At 37.3% G+C, this 19143-nt stretch overlaps 1 protein-coding gene across 21 annotated transcripts in view; it reads right to left on the bottom strand.

Moving 5' to 3' along the window:
• Nucleotides 1–19143, bottom strand: part of Hers (Histone gene-specific Epigenetic Repressor in late S phase) — a 545891-nt gene that overhangs the window by 357983 nt on the left and 168765 nt on the right. The window lies entirely within an intron of this gene.

Here is a 19143-nt window from a genome sequence, read left to right as displayed (position 1 = left end):
TAGTAAATATAACGGACACCTGTGCGACCATGCGTATCGCCAATATCTACATTTAAGGCTGCCATAACCCGCGGCCACTTTTGTCATCAGCACTTTCCGGTTGCCACAAATTCTGTTAAACTCTCTAAATTTGGCGCCTAAAGCGTATCCGTTGAGTGTTATGAGACACACACACACACGGCAGGCGTCAATAAAAGCAGAAAAACAAAACATCTGACATCGTTTATTGATATTTTTCCAAATTTTACGTGCATTTAGTATCATACATAAACCATTTTATAAAAACTTTTCACACGCCAAACTAGGAAAAGTTATAAATATTTAGGTATGTCCTTCAACTAAGGAAATTGGGGAAAGTTATTTGCAGATTTGTTTGAATGAAAAGAAAGTAAATTTGATGGCATGAAATATTTGTAAAAGCACTATAAGAAAAAGCTTTTCATTTATGGATATTGGATGCTTTTACTAAGTAGATGAGCAAACCATTACACGCGTGTTAAAGCTTTATTGAACTTTCTCACAGTCTTTAAAAAAGCTCGTTTACACGATAGCAAATTTCGTTTCCTCGAACAATATTTTAGTCGCTTCAACTTCTGAGCCAGAAGGTTAGTTGCTGCTGGTTTAATCGCTGAAAAGTTGTATATGTGTGCGCGTGAGGATGTTTTTGTTGTTTTCTATTTCCAACTAACGTATTTAGTCTAAAACTGTATAGGTATTCTAAAGTTTTTCGGGTTTAGCGAAGCTTTTACCACATCCGCATTTTTTTAATGGACATACTTATATTTGGGCTCATCACTGTTCTAGTAGTGTAGTGTAGAAAAAGCTCCAAGGGGATTAAAGCCGCGCTGCTCCTACATTTTGCATTGTGATAATTTAAGGTAAATTAAAAGCTCCGGGGTAGCCTCAAATATACATCTATAGGTGATCTTTAAGTTTACTTTTTTAGTATCCGCACTCGTCAACAAATAAAATATAAAGACTCTAATAAAAAGCTCCATGGCTGCGTCGAAGTCCCTTCTGTTCTTAAAAGCTCCACATTTCATCATTTCGACCACTACGTCCTAACTTAAACTAAAAATTATATAAAAATTTACTGAACAATACGGAATCAATGATGCCTGGTTAGAAGCCTTAATTCTTACAGAACAAAAAACTCTCATGGATAATAAAAAAAACTGCCCTAAAACAAGTTTGGACGAACATTTAAGCTTCGCACACAACTCAGGTGTTACTGTGAACTAAACATTTCTTCAAGTACTCTTATTTTTTGAATCACAATGAATATTCCTTCACTGCCTTTAAGGCACTTGGTAGATTGAAAGGTCGCCGCAATAAGCTGATTCCATCTGTGAAAGCTTTAAACTAACAATAAACCCCAATATATTATTTAGACTCACCACATTTGTGTCGCCAACTAAGATGAAGTTCAAAACACAACAGCTTTTGATATAATTCGATGAGGATGCAAAATCAAAAATTACGAACTAATATTTATGAAATTTTAAATCAGAAAAGCTCAATGGAATAAGCATTTTAAAATAGCCCTATAGATCTCTAGCGTGAATTTATTCTGATTAGAATGTGCGTAATTTTAGTCGTAACCAACTTTTGAAAAGCTCAAAAGCCTAATAAAGCTTCCAAAGTCTCGTTTAGCAATTCGATAGACTAGAATATTTAAAACAATCACATTTAAGAGAGCACTTGAAACTTTTCTTCCCCGCACATGTATTGGAAATGCGCATATGCCAGTTAGAGCTTAGAATGCTTCAAAAAGTAGCAAAATCTTAGGAAAATCACAATTATTAAAATTTTCGCCATCTATATTTATCCAAAAAGCTCATGGGTTCACCGGAGAGCTTTAAATGCCTCAAAGGTGTCGGAAAATCACGTTTAAGGAATTTTGTTGAACGATATCATTCTCGCCTGTGTCGTATTCGAAACGTTTACAGGTCTACCGATGAGCTGATAAAGCCTCAAAGAGAATGCAATATCGAAAAATCGTATTTAAAAGATTTTGCCAAAGTTAATATCATTCTTTCTCATACGTATCCGAAAAGCGCACAAGTCTATCCGAGAGCTTAAAAAACGTCAAAAGGGATCAGAAATTTCGAAATGTCACACTTGAGATATTCTACCAAACACGTATGATATTCTCTGTCAAACGTAATCGAAAAGCCAGCCGGAAATCTTAAAACAATAGCTTTTGAAGCTTTCTTTGAATATCGTGAAATTACATTTACAAATTTTTTACTTGATACTCTGTTTTAAACGTAATCGAAAAGCTTATAAGCGAAAATGTAAAAAAGCTCTAACATAAGCTTTTGCAGCTTTTCTTTAATCAAGAAATTCTAAAAATCTAATTTAAAATATTTTGCAGAACGCGAGCTGCCTCAAGTATGACTTATTCTGTTTCGAATTTACCTAATTTTAGTTATAAACAACTTTTACACAGGTCAAGTTTAAAGCACAAAAAAGCTTTGTAAGCTTTTTTTGTAATTCAGTGAGCCTTACAAGATCAAAAATAAAAAAAAAAAATAGATTTTGCAAAATTTGATATCTTTCTATCTCATATACATATCTGAAAGCTAATAGGCCAGCCGGGCAGCTTTAAGAGCCTAAAAATGTCAAAAAATGAGATTCAAGAGATTTTGTTGAATTTGATATCATTCCACTTCATATACTATCCGAAAAACTCATGTGCCAGCCGTAGAGCTTAATTAGTCTCAAACAAGGTCTGAATTAAAAAAAATCAAATTTAAGAGATTTTACTGAACTTAACGTCTTTCTCTCTTATAATTGTCACAAATGCTTACAGATCAACCGGAGAGCTTAATAAGCGTGAGACAGCATCAAGCTTTTCAGCGTAAAGTTATTTATTCAGAACACCAGCTAAGAGCTGTTAACTATGGAAAAAGCTCTGTAACAGCGTGCAGCCAATGCACTTAAACCAATCTTTTGGTATAAGAATAGCTTATTTACTATGATGGCTTATTTTTTGTCATAAGCACAGAGACCCTTTATCGTAATGGCAAACCTTGGTAAATAAAGATATGTTCTGCTTCAAAAGCTCTCATTGCAGTACGAGGTTTTTAAAATGTATAAAAATCTCTCTTACTATGGGAAATACCCAAAATATAATTCTTTGGATACTTATTTACCTTTTTTGCTGAATACAACTAAAAGTTGTATTGTACTTAGTTTCCAAAAAGCTCACAATTTGCAAAACAAAGCTCTAATTTTAATAAATTTATTCCAAATAATTGCTGAAAAATAATTTCCCTTGAAAATGGCAATTGCAAAAATCTATTCAGCACAATTTGCAACAATAGAATAATCTCTCAATCCCTGCGCCTAAAAGCACACTTTTCAACGCGTCTAAAATTATACTACACACATGTTACTTCTGCAAATGGAAACAAAATAAAATCGAATAAAAGGCCCATGTGGATTTAGTTGGTAGTTAACACCGTTCTTGCAAATAAACAACCAATAATAAAATGAAAAGTGAAAATCATTTTCAAATCACTTTCAATTACATTTACTAATTGCAACAACAACCAAACAAGACTGCAAGCAGCAATAGTAGCAACAACAACAGGGACACACCGAGTGTGCGAAATCCGATAGGAAACCACAAGCAAATCGCACAAAAAATTAAATGGAAATTGAATGTGAAATGTTTTTGAATGTGTTAGTATTGGTGCATGTGTGCGTGGGTGCCTGCAGTTTATATACATATGAACATATGTATGTATTTAAATGCAAAAGCAATAATAACAACAAAAAAATATTTCAGCAATAAATATGCAATGCAATGATGTTTTGGCCAAAAATGCATTTGGTGACAAGGACAGCTACAACAACATATGGGATACAACAAAAATACGGGTATAGACAACAACAATAGAAGCAGTAAAAACAACAAGGTTACCAACAACAATTAAAGCTATACAACAAAAGTGGCAAATCGGCAAATTTCGGTAGTCAACACAATATGGATTTCATTTATGCATATTTCTGTACGTGTGTGTGTGTGCACGTGCGTACAAATACATGTGGGCAAGGTCGTACAAATACCATTGCTTACAGCCTAGGTATTTACAGCATCAATGCCTTTCAGCTAAAGCTTTAAGCCTCTCGTCTGTGTGCAACACTTGGCGCACGCTGCTGGAGTGAGTCGTTGACTGTGCCAAAATAAATGAATTTTCAAATGAAAATCGGATTTGCTATGACGGGAACATGTTGTTGGTGTACGCATACTAACATAAATAACATAACAAATGGGTGCCCATTTGAATGAAAGCGAGTGTGTGTGTGGGTGCGTGTGGCATATGCAAATTTCAAGTGTTGCATGCAAAATTGTATTGCGCGCCGACCATTTGGACCATGAGAGTAGAATCAAAATTTGGCCAACAGCAGCTTATTCAAACAAAACAAACATATGTATGTATGCATGCATGTACACACACTCATGTACCATGACTGCAACTACTGCAAATTGATATCAGCGCGCAGACAGACGATTATTTGAATGGTGCAAGGTCATATCGAAGTGTTGCTAGGATGCATGTCGCGATGTATAGAACTACTATGTAAGGCTGTGATAAAAAAGTATAACCGAAAATTTTAAAGTCAGCATATGCGCCAAAGTCGAATTGAAAAATTAAAAAATTGTTAAAAGAAAAAAAAAATATTAACAGTAATAGTGCACAGTTACAATGGTACAGTTCCTGATTTTTGGAAATTTCAAAATATTGATTTTTTTTTTATTAATTTGTGAGTACTAAAAAACTAAGTTGGTACAACCGACATAAATTAAATTTTTATAATTTATTTTTAATAATTTGCCCAAAATTTAAAAACGTGACATCAGGACGGACAAGGCGTCAGCTGTTTCGATTATACCTTGTAAATCTCTTCAAAGACCTTTCTCCCTTTTTCAAAAAAAAAAAAAAAAACAAAAAACAAAACAATTGCGTTCAAGCGAAATATTTTTCCTTCTGCAAGCTTCCGTACAAGTTTTATTAAAACTTTTGAGAATTTACAAAAATTTTAGTAATTTAATCTTTTCAAATTTTGTTGAACCTTTTATTAACATTGAATTTACATAGCAGAGATAAAAGATATTTGAGATATTTTTTTAAAAATTTAGTAAAACTTTCAAAAACTATGATTGGTACAGTTCTTGTTTCTTAGAAATTTCAAAATAATAATTTTTTTGATCGATTTATGAGTACTAAAAATTAAATTGGTACAACCGACATAAATTTAAGTTTTATTAAAAAAATACAAAAAAAAAAACAATCGTGTTCAAGCGAAATTTTGTTCATGCTGCAAGTTTTATAAAACTGTTGAGAATGAACAAAAATTTTTGAAATTTAACTTTTTAAAGTTTCTGAATTATTCGAATAAATTTTCGAAAAAAAATTTTTAATAATATTTTTAAATCAAACTATTTTTTTAAATTTTGTAGAACTTTTTTTAAACTAGATAAAAGGTTTACACATTGAATTTACGTAGCAGATATAAAAGATATATTTACAAAAATTATGACGTGTTTTATAAAAATTTAGTAAAACCTTCAAAAACTATAATTTTTTTAATTTTTAAAATGTTACAAGCAAAAAGGAGTTATGCTTGAACTAAAAATCATTAAAAATTTTTTTTCATTTCGAAATTTAGGCCAAAGTTAAATGTATATTGAAATCTTTTCTTTTTAGTACAATTACAAAATTCTTACATTTTCTTAAACTTTTGTGAATTTAATTAGAAGATTGGGAAACAATTTACTTTTGTTTCAAACTAAACTGTAAAAAAAATTAATTTTTGAAACTCTCAGAGAAGAAATTAATTTCTATACATCGAAATTTTTTACAAAATTTTTGTGATATGACATCTGAAAATTTGTTTAAAATAATTTTTGAACCAAAAAGTTTAAAATTATTATTTTTTTATATAAAGTTTTCTTAAATTATTTTTGGTTTATAAATATGTTTAAGACTTCATTTGCATTGTCATTGATATGAAATAAAATATGTTTTTAGAAAAAAACTTTAACAATTTTAAACCAACACATTTTATAGATTTTCGCTATGACAGACTGTGTGTATGTGACCTGAGTTTGGTCATGCCCACTTGTGAAAGTGAAACCACTTCCACTTCCCACTTCAAGTACGTTAATAAACGTAAACAATGTGTAGAACAAGAACTACAACAGCAACAATAATAATACTCCACAACAATAATAATACTTCCATAAAGCCTTTAATTAAAAAAAAAAAACTTCGAGAAAGCAAACCAAATTAGAAAAAAATACCGATGTACATAAAGAAACATTTTTTATCAGAAGCAAGCTCTTCAAAACCCTCAAGTACTAAATAGTTTTTATTTTCGTTGGCTTTTTGTTGGTTTCCTGTTGGTTTGTGACGGACGAGATTTGTCCCCGATTTATTTCGCAGCTCTATCGGTATCTATTTCATAACAAACCGATGAGTCGTCGGTAACAAATCGATAATACACATATAATGATTGAGTATCATTCTAATAAGAAGTTGTTATGAAATCAATAATAAATCGATAACATAACGATACATTTTTGACAAAATCGATAACGTTTTCATAGTAACTTTTCGGTACCAATTAGATAGCATGCCTGTAACAAATTGGTAAAATAGACAAGATTTCGATAACAAATCGATAAATTTTTGATAGCTTATCGATAACTTTGAGATACAAAATCGATAACTTTTCGATAATAAATCGATAAGCTTTGTTATCAATAGCAAATTTATAACACTTCCATAACAAATCGATAGGGCGTTTGTACCTAGTCGATAGCACACCTATGTATAACGAGGCCATAACCCGTGAACACTTCAATCACCAATTGATAACACACGGTTTTGGCTTGGGTTTTCACTTCCAAACTTTCCTTTCTCTCCCTCTTTCCTTTCTCTCCGCTCTTTCTGTCTATCATTTCCTTTCCCTTTATGAAAGCAGTAGCCACTTTCGTTCAGAAAAATGAGTTGTACCACCGAAGGCAAAGAATAATGATAGGCAGGCCCTATTTAGAATTTCTTAGAGTTAAAGGAAAGGTCGGGATGTGAACTCTCACACTGCCACTGCTTTGAAGTCGTATTGCAACATACCATTCTACCCATTACTAAATTCCCCTAGGTTTTGGGGTCAAAGAGTTGCAAGCAAGTGCTCTCTGTTTCAAAGAGCCGATTACGTGCTAAGTTCGAACAACCTTTTTGGTATTTTTCCACTTTCTCTCCCAGTAGTTAGCTACATATGTACATAACTATAATTATATGTAGCACATTATTCAATTACAACAAAAGCGATACTGGAAATTTCCTGGCCATATGAATATGCAACGCTTGCACACCTGTCGACTGCCACACACACGCAACAACGCACAAAACTGACGCAGCACTACACTCGATAATGGGAATAATAAAACGTGCAGCGTTGTTGTTGTTGCCCACTGAGAACAATGATGAGGATTTTGTTGGCACGTGCGTTTAATTTGTATTGTTGTTGTTGTTTTTACTTTCATCTACCGGAACGTTTTGTATCAGACATTGACTAGCACAAGTGCGTTTGTGTGCGTCAAGGATATGGACACGCATGTCGTAGCGGGTAATAACACGCATGTACTCGTTACACATAAATGCAGTGAGTTTGTGTTGTCCATAGCCACCATTCTTGCTGTTATATCTTAGGTAGAACCTTATATAGCTACTTTCATACTTATTGGACCACATCCTCTCTAGTCTGTGCAGAACTTTAAGCCCTTTTTTAAACTACTTAGCTCTTCTGTCATACACGCCTTGGATTATTTTACACTGAATACCAACACTGTTATTAGCCATCATATGTAATTGCCATAATTTGGCAATGGGGGCACAATTTCAGAGACACGCTCACCACACCGTCATACAGATGCAAAGTCAGGCAATGGGAATTTGGGTCAACTGCTTGTATTTTCTGCTTCATTATATATATGTATGTATGAGTATCAGACAACAGCAATAGTTGCGTGTAGTTGTTTGTACTCAGGTCAACCTCACTTTCGATATCGAAAGGCGTACCGAAAATTGGCAGTTTCAGGCCAAACGAATCGATTCGTATCGAAGCGACAATTTGACTTACTAACAAAAAGTGCTGAAATACAGAGCATACATAGATAAGAGTATAAGCAATGACCGAATGGCCCACGGGTAGTTGCTTAATTACTGGACTTAGGGGGGGAATCGTTCTAGCGACGCTAAAAGTGTGGCGATTGTAGTAGGGCTTTAGAGAGAATATATTAACAAGCACAGCTTTTTCTTTGTAGTTAGGTGTTGAAAACAGATCCGAACTTGACCGTACGATAGCAGCGATTTGCTTTTCTAAACTAAATTTGTGTCTAAATTTAGATTAGGTTAGGCTAGGTTGCGTGACCGCTCTGCCAACTAAGTGGATACAACTTGAAAAGCTCAGTTGTGATGCTACATTAACTAACAGCGAGATCAGATTTTAGTCATTAAAAGAATCGCAGTGTGGCAAAGAAATTGGTTTGGATAAGGCAAACATCAACTCTTAATAAATCCTCCGGGGATTCGTAAACATCCATATCGATATATTAGCGCCTTCTTCTTGGGCAGTTAAGCATGAAGTGGCTGAATGATTCCACCTAATGTTCCATACAACTAACATAGAAGCGTTTCCGGTAGGATTCCCAATCTAATCGCCTTTCAAAGATGGAGCTCAGTAGTACTGGTAAGCATTTAGCACCAACAACTGTATCAGTCCAGCTCTTGCTTAGCTAACATGGAGCTCATCTTTCTTGAGCACACTTCAAGTAGCAAACGTTGTGAAAATTGCCATTACCAGCATCCAGCATCGTCCCATTCTCCTTAGACTACCGTTGGAGGATATTGATGATAATTTTTGAGTTATTGTACCTATTGGATGGGGCGAAGCACTGCTACAACAACTACAGAGCACGCAGCGTTTACCAATGGCATCACATTAACAGTACAAATCCAACAAGGTTTTCCTACCTCTGTCTTCTATATTAAAGTTCCACGTCAACTTGCCTTTAAACATAATGTCAAGATATTTAAGACTGTCCGACAGTATCAGCGATACTCCAGCGATAGAGGGTGTTCTGAATACGTGGATTTTGTACCTTCTCGTGAATAAAATGAGCTCGGTTTTATTAAGGTTAACCAAGCTACCGGGGCGTGGTATTCCTGAAAAACATCCCGCAGTGTGTAACAAAATGTCTCCTTCATGAGAGTTGTGAGGTCATCAGCATAGGCAACAACTGGGCAGCCTTGGCATTCGACCTCTGGAAGTATTTTTGTTTACTAACTCGCCCTGAGAAGGTGAGACAGAATACTCCCATGAGGCATACCCCTTCTCTAAGCCTAGCTTTAAGCAGCAAATAAGTCAGGCAGCTGCAAGCAATTTCCAGAGATCTTTGACGTTGTAGCGAATGATTATATCAGTTTGAATATCTTGATACTCAGACGATTTTCTCTGTCAACATTTACTACTGGAAACACTTTAGTGTCACAAGTGGAAGTGACGCCATATGACGCCATCCACTTCTCGTTATCCTGCTTTCCTTTCCAGTAGTTTGGTATTGTAAAATTCCACACAACTCTTGGATATCATAGAAGCAAAGTGGGCGTTGTGGTGGCCGTGGCTTTTATCCGAATGCGGTAAGAGTTGGTTAGCTCGAATGTGGAGTTGCATTGCAATCGGGTGCCGTGCCTTTAGAATGGAAGAGGTGTTAGATAGGCCTCCAGCCCCACCAACCTGATTGTATGTCCATTGACATTATCGATTGGAACCAAGATAAGCAAGACTTGCGGGCTAGTCAAACTTGCTTTGACTCGTGTCCTATGGTGCATCCGTTAGGTTAGGCCGACGTCAGCAGGTACTCATGTAAAACCCTACACTCGCTCTTTACTCGATAGGTATTTATGTAAAGATATTTTAAGGGATGGAATATCCAAACCCTGGATTCGTGTCGACATGGTGCAAGTCATTTGTTGCTGCTAGGTGATATGCCTTAGACTTCGGGAAGATCGCACATAGACTAAATGAGTCCATAGAGTTGGTGCTACTCGTATATAAATGCAGATCCAGAGAACGCTCCAAATCATCAGTTTGCTCTGCTTCTAGTATATCATCTTTGCAGCTGCGTTTAAACGAAAGCAGTTTTGGTTCACTCTAAATTCATTTAAAAATATGCATACAGTAATACACATAAACACCAGCAACAACAACAAGCACTTTCTGTGACTCTCTACTTAATCTGCATGCGCTTTCATTGTTGTCCCATCAGTTTTCGTTTACCACTTACAATTCACAAATTTCAATTTCGTTTACAAATTCATATGCATCTATAATTGGATTCTTGGCTCGTTTTGGCTATCGATTGACAAAGCGAATACCATTTTCTGCAGCAAACAAGTAGCTCGGATAATTGGCAATGATTTTTAAAAAGATTGGCAATGATGGGACAAACTCGCAGTGGAAATAAAGCTGGGGGGGGGGGGGCAGTTGAGCGCTAAAGGGTTCGAAAATAGTGCACGTAAGGGCAATGTGCCTAAGGAGGCTAATTAAAGCCCAAGGGGTAGAAATTAAACTTCGTTCTTGCGAAAACTGTATTCTAGTGGCCTTAGCTTTGAGCTTTATGGAAGGAGCTGCTAGTTGTTGGCTAGAGGGTTGATTTGGCACTTTTGGTGCTAGCAGAAAAATTAAAGTGTTCGTTCTGTACTGCTGCAACTCGATGGCTCATCTATTGATGGGACGCTTTGCGTGCCACTATCACCCACCTCTTGGTATCATTTTACCGCCTTCGGGCCTTGCTCGTTTCCCTCTCGGTAGCATTGCTGCGTATTCGTTTTCGGCAAAAAAACTGTGACTCCAGCATCACTCACTAAAACCTGCTCTAAAAGAACTAAGGAATTTGGGGCTCCTCCATCTAGTTGTCCACTATTTCTAGGAAGGTTAGCATTGCTAAACTCTTCGGCCAGCACCTGAAAGTGGTAGCACCGGAGCGTAAGCATTCGTATTCAACAAACACATTTGGATTGTTGTTGTTGTTCTAGCGATAAGGACACTCTGCGAAGGCCTTGTGGAGTGTTATCGATGTGATCGGATGGGATGCAGATCCGGTATGTTCCGGTAACAAGCATCATAAAGGTACTAGCCCGACCATCTCGGAAACGATTTGGTTTGACCACATGAAACCTTCAAGGTCATACCGCCCTCCCACCCCCTAGATCCATCAGGAGTTCGGGGTCGCCAGAGCCTCGGCTGTTAATGAAACAGGATTCGCCACGGGTAGGTGAGGTTGACAATTGGGTTGGAGGAGCTATATATTGCGCTGGCAGCCCATTGAGAGGGGTTGTGCTACAAAATTTGGTATTTTAGTCGCCACTTACGACAGTCATGTATACCGCGGGTATATTCTAACCCGCTGGGCCTCCTCCATCTATTTGTACACTATTTCTTGAAAGGGTGGACTTCAAATTACTTCTCCGCTACTTTTGGATAGGAGCAGTTTCAGCTAGCTCAATGGACGCAATGTAGCTCAACTACACAAATCCATGCCTGCTCAGAGCCGTAAATTTGCTGCCATAACAAGTGCAACGTAATCTTGAAGCGACCAAGATTTTCAAAGCTGAGAAATTACAGTAAATTGCGCAGCATAGATAAATGTTGCCGCAATGCAACCAAGAGTTTGCAAAAACAACAACAAACATAATTTTTATAGAATATATAAAAAGAAAAAAAAGACCATTCCAACGCCATATAAAGCGCACAGAGAAACAACAATAAAACATATGGTCATATATCATTCTTATGAGAGAAGCATAAAGGCCAAAGCTACAACAACATGTTTAATAATAAATGAAGTAAATGGAGTCAAACAACAACAACCGCTATAACAAACAATTTTTTTTTTTTTGTAAATAAACAAAATAAAAAGCGACAGCAACAAAGCAAAGCGGAAGGAATGTAAACATTTTCATTTAACTTGTCTTGATACAGGCAACAAAAAAAAAGAAACAACAAAATTAGGCCACACAAAAAACAACAAAAAATAATAATAGAAGTGTGCAGCATAACAACAACAACAGCAAACATATGTGCTGCTATTCAGATGACCAACAAAGAAACAAAAAACGAAAACGAGAATGCAAAAAGCACGAGTAACGTTCTGCGTTAACATAAAGCCGTGGGAAGTGCAAGGAGGGCAGCTGAAAATGTAAACCAAATATGAGAGCACGTACAATATAACAACAACAACAACTGCAACACGTAAGTATGTCTTGCTAACAAATATTGTCCGTCTGCATGATGAAACGCCTGCCAAATATCCTCAAGCAATGAATGCGAATAAGGTAACTCTCTGCTTTACCTTATTCGCATTCATTGCTTGAGGATATTTGGCAGGCGTTTCAACATGCAAGGAAAACTGGGCATATGAGTAGATTCAAATGAATTCATTATGTGAATGCAACAACAACAGCTGCAGCAACTATGACTGCTCAAAATATGACACAGCCGTTGAAATAAATGCGTTTTGATCGAACGGTAAGATGAAGAAATATAAAAAGGTAAAACGAAAACAAAAAAAAAAACAAGTAAGGACGGGGCTGTCTTCTGCTGTTCCGAGGACTTCATACCTTTCATGAATGGGGAGGAAGAATAATCTTAAAAAGGAGGCAGAAATTACCGTCTATATGGGTTTTATAATATATACCACCGATCTCTATGATTTTTTCACACAACAATATGTGCGATATACCAAAGCATATGGTGAAGTTCAATCTGATAAATTGTGAAGATATGACAAAAATCCTCTTTTCTGAAAAATCGGTTGTATGGGGGGCATATGCTATAGTGCTCCGATCCGGTCGGTTCCGACAAATGTCTAATCGGACACCTAAATATACCCGATCACCAAATTTTATCAAGATTTCTCAAAACTTGAGGGACTAGTTTGCATAAAAACAGACAGACGGACATGGCTAAATCAAGACAGCACTTCATCCTTATCATTTCTGTATACTTATTGGTGGGTCTATCTATTTTCCTTTAAGGACTTACAATTTTGAGATTCGTGACAAAGTTAATATACCATTTAATTTTCATGAAAGGTATAAAAAACAGAAGGCAGCAGGTAAGTGAATAGGCAAATAAGATGAAATAGATGAACATTAAAGTACACAGATGCATATGCAGGTCTGTTTTGAAACAGCTGCGTAGTAGGTCAAATATGTTAGGTTAGTAGTCGCATGTTCATTGCTTTAGCCTAAAGAAAGGTGAGTGAGTCTGGCAAGCGCTAACGAACGGGCGGAGCAAGTAAACACCCTTAGCATATGGAGGGCTACAAACACATAATGATGGGAAAAGTAGAAACTTTGAAGCTATATAATATAGAAATGATATAACAGCTAGTGACTGACGACATCGGTACTGGAAGAGAAATGTACTGAAATGCACTCAATTGTCAAACGGTGAAATGATGAAGTGCTGCTGCCTGTAGCCTGCTTTCTATGAATATGAATTTTTGTATTAAGATATTGGACAATGAATTGATGTATAGTGTGTATATGTAGCGTATGGATTGCTGATTGCAATAAGCTAATGTCAGCTAGGTTGCACTGGTAGTAAAACACACGCTAAGGTTTACACAAATAGATGAGTGAGATAATGTCGCGCAATTGCTTTGCGAGAGCGCCTTTCTTTCCGCCGCTGTGCAGGGGTGGTGGTGTTTTTCGCAAGAACGTTGCCTAAATTTGTCTAGCTGACTTCTACTGCATTTTTTTCAGTCAGAGGTCTGTGCCATCATGGAAGCTGTGCAGTTCAACGGGATATGTCGCATAACACTTTCAAATGCTTGCTAGCGCAATTAAAAGCACCTCCAACACAATCCTCAACCTCACCTACCCGTGGCGAATACTGTTTACTATATGCCTTCTAATCTGTTCGTCGTAATGTGAATTCATATTGAAGTTTAAAAACTGGCGTGGTGCCTTATAAAAACCAAATTACTATTGATTTTGTGCCTGGCGTGGTGCCATTTAAAAACCAAAAAATTTACATTTCGATAAATAACGGAATTTAATTATTATTGAATAACGGAGCTATTGTGAATAACGTAGGAGCATATGGAATGAAGCGACAATCTAGAAATAACATTTTGATTTTGTACCTGGCGCTATGGTCACAGAACCCTGCCATTAATCCCAAATCCCAAATCAAAAAAAAAAAAAAAAAATTAGTAGGAGAGACTCTGGCGACCCGAAGTTCCTAGTAGTGGATGACTTAGAAGGCTCGATATTTTCATATGAAATCGTTCCCAATATGGTCGGATATATGTATCTTAAAGGTGCTATTTTGCGAAACGTAGCGGACCAAAATCCCTCAAAGGATTGATGTTGATACATCAATGAAATTCCCTAAAAGCTGCGGGGGGTCTCCTTATTGTTGTAAGAAGAGAAGCATCATGGAAGCTGTGAAAGATATTCGTGACGAAACTGCCAGGCTAGCCCGGAAAAATATCTGGTACGGTGAGTTATTTCAGGCTGCCTCGTAGAAAAAGGACGCTGCCTAAAACTACGCGCTACGTACAGGCGCAGTATTCGTACTTTTCCTCTTTGATAGATAGCGAGGGGTACAACAAAACTGATGAAGTGAAGCTGTCAATATCCGGGAAACGACGAACTACGTGCCGATCGCTTTAAACATGGATGCGAAAGAGTTGTTAAAGAGTATGCGCGTGCCGTTATATTGAAATTTAAGTGTGCTCTGCCCACACCGCAAGGAAGGCGATTTGCCAAATGATGTTGAGCATTACTATTAGCTCTGTAAAGACTGAAAGGGATGTATCTGAACAGCAGCAAATTTAAATCGGGGTTATACCATGTGATGATATTTGTATGGTATGCTGATGATCTTGAAATCATGATGGAAGCTTTGGGTTGGATAAATAGAAGGAGCGGCACATTCATGCCGACTAATCAAATTCATGCTCTAGTAAGTCTCTCATTATACCTGCTATGATGAATGGCTCAGAATCATGGTGGACAGTATCGAGAGAAGATGGGATGGACCTTGGAGTATTCGTGCGAAAGATTTTCCGAAGGATTTATGGTTTTGTCCTAGATGACAACGGTGTATAACGAAGAAGGTTTAATTATGAGATGTATGAGCTTTAATAGTACAAGAAATAAAAGCCGAAAAGCTTCGCTGGTTAAGTATTGTTTTAAAAATGGGTAAAGACGTTGCGGCCCAAAAATTAACCCTTTCAACATCGCATTAAGAAAGATAGGAAAGGAGAGACCTACACTGGGGGACAGATGGAGGAAGACATGGTGCTCGTAATATGCGCCTCTTTCCGCAAAACCGTAATAACTGGCGTCTCTTTTTATGCAACGGCCGAATTCGCGAAGATTGTCATAGGTTTCTTGATAAGTCTCCTAAGTTTTCAGTTCGGAAAACATTTCCTGTTGGACTACCTTTATGTCATCCGACATCCTGAACGACACTTATCCATTCGCTGTGATGAAATTTTTTTAGAATTTTTTTAAGCTCATCATTACATTTTACGTAACATTACAAGAACAATAACCATTTATACATATATACATACGTATTGGGCAGTAGCAGGAATCAGAAAGGCCGCCATTGCGAGGCATACTTAAATCGCATACTCAAATGAAGGCTGAAGATGCCAAGCTAATGGAATTCAACCCCTCCTGAACAAAAAAAAAGCAATGATGTGAGGGACGGATGTGCCGAAAACTGAATGTTCTTAAAATTTTATTAACTTGATGTAAAATTTTAGTATGCAATCGCGTACAACATTGAAAAGAAATGCTAGGAGATGTAAGAATGTGAGTAAGTGGCAAACAAAAGTAGAGCTGAATAAGATGAAAATTTGGAACAAAGACCAGACAAAGAAAGCAAGAAAAAATTAGGTATTAAAGCTAAATAGCAGAACAAGGCTGATGAGTAGAACGGTTTTACAAGGGGCAGGGGTATTGTTGGAGACGATGAAATATAAAAAATTCATTAACGTAAAATAAATGGATTAAAAGCCCGCTTCTATGTGGAACTGTGTGCGCCAGCAATGAAGAAAAAACAACAACACTAAAGTAATCACTGACTAAAAAATAAGAACTGAAAGCATGCAGACGGATGTGCTACTTAGGTCTGCAGTCTTCGGTGTTTGAATTGGTCCTGGTTTGAAGATGGGTTTGAGCTAAGCTCTTTCTCTTATTTTCGATATATATGTTCTTGATAGAGGTATGCTATATTCACGCCGAAAATCAAGGGGATCTAAAGCGCCAAGGACTGCGGAAGTATATTTTCTGTTAAAACAACAACTGGAGTTAATTTTTGTCGTATTGCATACCATCTCCTGAAATATTCGACAAATTGTTCAAAATCGATGTCAGTAGATCATAATGCCAATAATTTCTATGAAAACTTTAAGTAAGGATACTCAGAAAGTTTCCAAAATGGACATAAACGAGGCGAACAGCTCCGTTCGGCCAACGCTAAATCATCTCGTAAGAAAAGTCGAGAAATATGGCATTAGCGAGACGCACTTGCTATAGACGAACCGGTATGCTTGCAAGGTCTCAAAGTCGTCCTTATGACCATGTTTGGATAGGAAAAGAACTAGCTTCTTTCACAAGCTAAACAAATCTGCAGTGAGCGTATTAACGGGTGTCATCACAGGTCATTGCGCTATTGCACCACCTGCTCCGATGGTGGCGCATGCCAACAAGCTCCCTTTGCAGAAGCTGTGAGCATGAGGAGGAAAAAGTGTCGATTCATCTCTTTATCTACCGATGTTCAGGACTGCACATAAGATGACTTAAATTTCTGTGCGCACGGTTTTTCGACAGTCTGACAGAGGTTGGGGAGGTGGATCTTTCACTCTACTTAAGTTCATCAGAGAAAGCAATTGGTTCGCTGAGGACCACTAGACCCACCACGCAGTAATGGTACTCACAGTGACAAAAATGTCTCCAAGTGGAAGTGTGGGAAATTACCACGCACGTCCTCTTAACTTAACGTTACCTAAGCGTAACGCTGCTCACACCAAAAGAACTATTTGGTGTTCTTGATGAGAATGCGTTGGTATTGCAATATTTGGCGAGCTTTTTAAACGAAGTTGGTAAAAAGTGTTCGTAATGAAGCAAACTTACAAAATTACTAAAACCAAAGGTAAAGGTTAGTTCTACGTTGCTGGTAAATTGTTCGGTTGTTTGATTATGGGGTGTGTTCGAGCTGAAGTCTTTTTGAGCTGTGACCATCTAACGCACCCTCATGTTGTTTTGTTGATTTTCCGACAGAGCGGATAGTTGATGTATACTGGAACGATTTTCCGTCATACTTTGTCAAATTTAGCTTGGAGACAAACTGGTTTCGGTGTTGTGCCATCTTCAGTGTAATTTTTCGTTGTCACTCTCCTTTGGTAAACGGTAATGGGTGATATTAATGTGCTTATGCTCAATTTATGGTTCGGAGTCGGCAGAAGACATGTAGATCCTATCTCGTCAATGTCTAGCAAACTAGAAGAGAAGCTCGGCCTCAATCTCCTCATAGCTAAACTACGGGAACCATTCATAATTCTTGCCAATTTTGTCCTGGGTACAAATCAGGTTTAGCGCTGTCCCGTTTTCATCTCTGCCATGAAAAATTACAAGCGAAATTAGTGACAACTACAACCAAAAAATTTTATCCAGTCAATATATTTGAGTAAGCTTCTCTTTCGGTCCCTTTCCAAAAACATGAAGAGAAAATAAATGTTTTTGTTGTCTATTTTTTTATTTTTTATTTTTTTTTTGTTGGGAAGCGCCCATCACTTTGAGCCAGCGCTAAAGGGGGCGGTGACCAATCAACACATTCCACCATCAGCCACGCTCGCCAACGTCATCAACAACACCAACAATAATGAAATAAAATATGAATAATAGCAAATTAAATGCAGCACTTGCAATACCACACAAAAGCAACAACAAAAAGCCAAACAAAAGCATACAAGCGCAGCAAAAAAGGCCAGCATTAAGTGAAAGTGCAAAGCAGGGAGACAAGCAACAAAAGCGAGTCACAGAGTGAAGAACAAGTAAGCTCGTGGAGCGCAGCTGTGAGGTGCAGTGAGGAGTGCATTTGACAGTAGTGAATGAGAGACGCGAATATCCTTTCCAAGGCTGCAGTCAAAAGTGCTGATGGGGGTGTGAGTAGTGGAATGTGTGATCACTGACGAGGTGAAGTGTGCAAATACATTAATGACAACAAATAGCAAAAATTACAAAAAGCACAAAACTAGCGACAGAAATTTGCTATTGCGATGGCGCTACGGCTGTTGAAAAAAAAAAATTTGTTCTGTATGGAAAAAAATGCAGTCATAGAAAAAATATTTCAGTGGAGCAAATTGAGTAAAATATTGGAATATGTTGCAAAATAATTGTATAAATAGTTAGTCAAGGAGCCAAAGAGAAGTGAGTCTAATGGGAACAAGTGACGGGAATAATAGTTTCATATGGCAAAATTGTGCAGCTCTTGGCAAGTGGAATGAGGCGCTGGAGTCCCTCCTATGCAATGGTTAGAGCTGAGGATTCAATAACGAGTGCTTTGCTCCATCCAATAGGTGCAATCATTCACAAATTTTCTTCAGTATACTCCGAGCAAATTTACTGTTTCAACAGGAGTGTACCAGAGAGAAAGGGGCGTTGGTTCCGCTTTGCAATTGAACAGATGATTGTTTCCATGTCGGGACACGACGTTACAGCAGTACATGCATTATGTATGTCGGGGATGATTCTGCATATTTAAGAGTTTAACCTGTTAAAGTATCCAGATCGCAGTTGAGCTGGCGTAGCGCGCGTCTCCCTCGGGAGGTTGCGTTCCTAAACTGCGCGAACTGGTCATGAAATGAAGTGGTTCAACTTATTTTTATCGAGATCTTAGCCTAGGCTTAGACATGTCCGGAAATGACTGGAAAGGTGCTCGTTAGCTGCTTACAGATGACAAATACTTTTTGTTATGTAACCGGTTTGCTTGAGCAATTGGCAGAACTTGGGGGTTAACCTGGGAACTAATGTAAGTTTG

The sequence above is a fragment of the Eurosta solidaginis genome, chromosome 4, assembly GCF_040869045.1.
Source record: "Eurosta solidaginis isolate ZX-2024a chromosome 4, ASM4086904v1, whole genome shotgun sequence".
NCBI lineage: Eukaryota > Metazoa > Arthropoda > Insecta > Diptera > Tephritidae > Eurosta > Eurosta solidaginis.
The sequence above is the reverse complement of the archived record's forward strand: the minus strand, read 5'-3'. Positions and strand labels throughout refer to the sequence as shown.